The following is a 5,645-nucleotide window of genomic DNA, read 5'->3' on the forward strand; positions in this document are numbered from 1 at the left end:
CAGATATGGCTCTGGTTACAGGGTCCCTTACGACTACGATGAGCTTGGTGCCCTTCGACATGGCGGAGATACGAGCAGGTGCCTCCTTGGTGACGAAGTAGCTGGGCGTTTTCTCCATGGTGATCTGCCCGTCCAGGGTCCTGGGCATCAACTCTCTATTGAGAAGAGAGAGAGAGAAATAACAAGCATTAACCTCTCTGGAAGTGGTACATGTGAGGCAAGGGCACAGTATAGCCCACAGGGGGATGATCTAGAAATGAGCAGATTTCTATTACAGGTATAAGGATGTTATCTAATCAAAAGCCTATGAGTGGCTCTGTGAAACTGTAGGGAATGATGGGCTCTGCACCAAAGGCCAGAGAAGAGTGTGAACCCAAACAAGTGTGTTTGCCATTTGCTGTCTACACTTTATATTGACCCATTTTGTTTTGAAGGCTTTGCTGTCTGCAACGGTGTTCATCCTCTCTGATGAGCGATTCCACCAGTATGTAATGCCCTATCGTTTAATACAGCCAGGAGTGAATAGCTCCACCCTCATACAGTGCACCTGTGTTGGATCAGTAACAGAAATGTGCTGGGTGCTGGACTGTGTCTAGATTGTGGTTATTCACAATCTGGTGCAAAACACTTCAATGTATGAGTCTAAGACAATTCTAACTGGGAATCTAAGACAGTGCTAACTGGGAATCTGGGAAGAAAAAACTGTCAAAATGGAAGTGATAAGACTGCCATGCTATAGTAATAAAAGTTACTAAACCACTTGATTTAGATTTATCAGATGCAACAGAAATAGTACCCCTGAGTTTGGTGGGAGCTAGAACAGACTTAGTAATGCTGTCTTTCTGGTGTTCCGTCTAATAAGAATGTGCTGCTTTCTTTTCAATAGGCTGATTTAATGGCAGTACATCTGCTCTTAACAATAATGACTCCCATTACAAACTTCACTGGAATCATACTCCAAAATTAGTTGATGCACTATAGCAAAAAGCAGAGGAATAACCACATATATTTTGATGTCACCCTCTGATGTTCACTAGGACTTAGAAGGAAATGAAGTCCCTGAGTCCCAGGGTTCTGGCCTCTCTGAGGTCACCACCTGGTACCTAAGTGCCTCCACACTTGCTTGGAATAACGTCTCATACTCCTGTTACAGCAAACCAGAAACATATCCATCTCAAAGATTTAGTTTCATGAAGGTGTGACAGCACTGACAATGTACCAGCCTTATAACCAAGCCCTCCAAACACCTGTTTTCACATTGCTTTCACAGCATGGAATGTACAAAGGTCTGGGGTTGGATGGGATGGGATGAAAACACAGCAAGATACTGTCACAATAAAAACCCGAACCTTTCTTTGCAATGGCAAGAAAGTAGTAACTGGATCTATAAATTGTATGAGTCCTGTCCCTTTAAATCCCTCTTTGTGGATGTTAGGATGTCCTCCCCTTTGGCTCACATTCAACAGAATAAAGCAGAGTTTCTGTAATAATGGCAATTCTTCCTGTGGGGTGTAAGGAATTTAAAAGGTCAAGCCCATATTTCACTGTCTTTTGGTGTTTTCAAGACAGCAGCACAATATCATGCTAAAATGTACAAAGCAGTCTCTGACCTCAATGATTCCTATCTTCCCTTCAACCTAAAGAAATTCTACATTCACTTCCTTTCTCTCCATTTAGGAAACTATCATTGACTTCAGTGAGAACTGTTGGAAGCATCCACCTTTGGCTCTAATAATTCAGCATAATGCACAAGAAACTAAACAAGTCAGTGTTAATATAGCCCTTACAGAAGCAACTCACCCAGCTGTATTTAAGTACTGTAAGGCCTAAAAGCAGGGAGCTACATACTCCTGGCTTCTATGGCAGGGAGATTTTCCATTGACGTGAGTGAGTGTTTTGTTGAAATGAAGAGTACTATATCTGGTCCCATCATTGGTGAACAGCTTCTTCAAACTGGAGAATCAGAGTATCAGCCCAGACTCTGAGCTCCTTTACATAATTAGGATAAGTCAGAAAGATGCAAAGAAACCATACAGAGAGAGACCAAATCTGTAATCCATCTCTTGGCTCCTATACACATGCAGGGAGCCTGCTCCAACACGCTGTAATTCCAGTGTGTCAGAGCACACTCGATTAACTGAGTCTGCTGGAGCATGGAATTAACGGGCTCCACCAGGCTCCAGTGTCATGTGTATCAGCATCCCCTCGCTGAAAACTGGTGGTAGGGCACTTCAAACTAAAGCACATTCAACCAGCTTTAGTTCAAAGCACCCTGTGCCAATTAAAGTGCCTCCCAATGCCTCCCGGAGTACCCTGTGATGTTCAGTTTTTTTCAGGGAGCCTTTGATTAGGGCAAAGTACAGTCAGAAACCCAGAGCCAAGTTCCTTGAACATGTAAGAATGAAGCAAAATTGTCCCCCAACGTGCTTATGACAAATAAATCCAGCAAATCTAAGGAGGTGATTCTTCTGCTTTGCTTGGTACAGGTGAGACCGCAGCTGGAGTAGTGCATCCAGTTCTGGGCACCACACTTTAACAAGGACATGGACAAGCTTGAGAGAGTCCAGAGAAGAGCCACCCATATGATCAGAGTCTTAAAAGACAAGCCAGATGAGGAAAGGCTGAGGAATCTGGGAAAAGAAGACTGAGAGGGGATCTGGTAGCAGCTTACCGCTACACTAGGGGAGGACATCAAGTGCTTGGTGAACAACCGTTCATCAGGGCACCCGAGGAAAAAACCAGGAGTAATGGTCACAAACTCCTGAAAGACCAATTCAGGCTCAACATAAGGAAAAACTTCTCCACAGTCAGGGTGTCCAGACTGTGGAATAAGCTCCCTCCAGGGGTGGTGCAACCACCTACCCTGGAAATCTTCTAGAGGAGACTGACTGGACAGTCACCTTGCTGGGGTCACCTGACACCAGTTGTCTTTCCTACCTAATGCAGGGGGCTGGACCCGATGATCTTGTGAGGTCCCTTCCCACCTTACAATCTGTGAATCTTCACTGTTGAAATAACAGGTGTTGAAATGCTGCAAACCCACAGGATACATGCACAGAGCAATGAAACCAAAAATACTCCAAAAAATCCCAACCAAATAACCGCCCAAAACCTTCCACGTGCATTGAGGTTCTTTAAGAACCCTGGGAAAGGAGCTGTTATTAATCAGCCATTATATGGTAGGAACCACTTTTACTGAGTCCATAGATTTGCCTTTTGTAAAGATTAAGGAAAACAATTGTGAAAGAGGAAATACAATCAATTCACAGGTGACAAATACTGGTGCACCAGGGAACAGGTGTAAGTTAGGAGAGATTCAGAGTTAGTGCATGGCCTGTGCTCAGTAACTAATGATTAGAATATTTATCCAGGGAGAAGATGACCACTATTCTAGGTCTCCCTCATCCAAAGGCAGCTTGATCCACTGTCCTGTTTATCTAATGAGTACTAAAGACAAGGTACAATGGGCCAGCTTCAAGAGGACAGGAGAGGGCTCCAGGCAAGACCAGCCTGTGGTCCTTTATGACTGGTGGTTAGAGCACCCCACTAGGATGTAGGAGATGCAGATTCAAACCCAGTCTAAGTGAGTGTAAATTCTTGCTTTCCTGCCTCCTGAGCAAATGCTCTGACTCCTAGGCAATTGGGCTAAAATTGGGCTAAAATTGGGCATTCTCTGTTCTACTTTCAGTAAAATAATCCTGTTCTATTGCAGGGGGAAATAGAAGCTTGAACTGCACTTACACAGCTATGTATGGGTCACATCAGCATGCCAAGTGAAACAGGATTTAGTTCGGAAAGAATAAGTGACTTGCCTAAGATCACATAGAGATTCTGTGATGGCAAGGAACTGAGTCTCTGTGCAGTGCCTTAACCACAACACCACTTTTCCTGCTGTAACTAGCACACTGAGAGGCCAGTCAATGCAAACTGCACCATGTTATACTCTCCCCCACTCCCCCTCCCAGACTCAGATTGCCCTACACATCACCTCTGAACAAGGCCCAACACCTATAACATTTCAGTGATTCAAATTAATGGGGTTTGGTTCAAGCACGTTTTAAAAAAATCCACCTCAATTCCATTTCTTGTCTGTTCTTGATATAAACGCCTGCATCTCCTCTAAATGAGCCATTTCTTTCCAGAGGAAGCTGAAAATAAGTAGGGGGACTGTTGCACTGCCAATGAGTTTCACCTCAGTGCCAATAATAGCTCTCATGGAATCTATACTCTTTGCCTCTGAAAAACAGGGATAATAATCAAACCAGCAACTGACCCCTAATCCCTGACCTCACCAGGGCATTACTACTAGAGTGCCATGATAAACTGCTCCCTGCCTACATTACTGTTCCTGTCTGGCAGCAGTAACATCTGGTATGCAAACCTGTGCAATACACCAGCAAAATTAAAGTCATCTATCAAAAAAAAAAAGGCTGATTTGTTATGTTACAAATGAGATAGAGACGACTTATTGTTCCAAGAGGAATGCTTTTTTATTTTGTATCATGTGCCATAGATGCACTGTGCAAAAAACCTGGTCCTTGACAAGCCTGAGGATTATCTGTAGCCAACTGAACTGAATTGCTCAGGGCAGCTTTTCTCACACAGCAAAACTAATTGCACCAATGGCCATTTTACAGATACTGTCTTGTCTCCTAGTCTGGAAGCCTTGAAGTGACTTGCTAGACTGGAAGCACCTGAAGTCTTTAAGGGAACAAGGAATCTGACTTTAAATCCTCTCTGCTGTCTGGCAGCTCAGAAAGGGAGTTCAGGTAGGTGGAGAGGACACAACATTGGGTGAGAATGCGAAAGCATCTGTCAAACAGGAACTCTTTCCCTTCAGGGTGTTAATGCTGCAGTTAGATTTTGCATATGGGAATCTAAACAATGCACTAGAGAACAATGTGCGTTTGTAATGCAGAAAAACCAAAGCCAATCTAGAATTGTGCTATGTGCAAAAAAACAGTAATTTACTTTCATAGCAGGTATCATGATGTACAGTCATTAAGATGCAGTGAGAAAGTAAGAGGGTAGGTGTAAAGAGCTGAAAAAGTGGCAGGAGTGTTTAGCGTTAGCCAATTTTTGTGAACACTCAGTATTTTGTGAGCAGTAAAGAAGAGACTGGATTTTGAGTTACGTTTCAATGGGGTATGAAATTAGTGAGATGGAGTGAGGTAGGGCCATCCTTTCCAAGTACCTACATAGTCCCATTAATATAGTGTCTGACTGCCTCACAGTATTTATCTTACAAAACTCCTGAGGCAGGAAAATGCTATTATTCCCTTGTGCAAGCAGAAAACTGAGTCATAGACCACCTACGAGCAACATCTTTAAAGGGCCTGACTGAAAAAAATCCATTTTCCAACGTGAATTAGGAACGCAAGCCCATGACAAAAGTTTTGAGTCACTTAATGATGCAGATAGTATGTGCGTAGTGCTCAACTTTCTCAGCCTCGAGGCGCTCTTCCTAAGTCTTCTGAATGTAGTGGCATCCCATTTCACAAACTAATTTCACTCATTTTTATTATGAAAATATAATAGAGCAATTTTGCTTCAAAGAACTCAGAAAGACCATAACAGGTCACGGTGGTTTTGAAAACAGTATTTGACATCTCAGAGTTTATCTTGTATCATAATACCTAACAGGA

Source organism: Crocodylus porosus, unplaced genomic scaffold, assembly GCF_001723895.1.
Source record: "Crocodylus porosus isolate Cpor-Errol unplaced genomic scaffold, CroPor_comp1, whole genome shotgun sequence".
NCBI classification, from domain to species: domain Eukaryota; kingdom Metazoa; phylum Chordata; order Crocodylia; family Crocodylidae; genus Crocodylus; species Crocodylus porosus.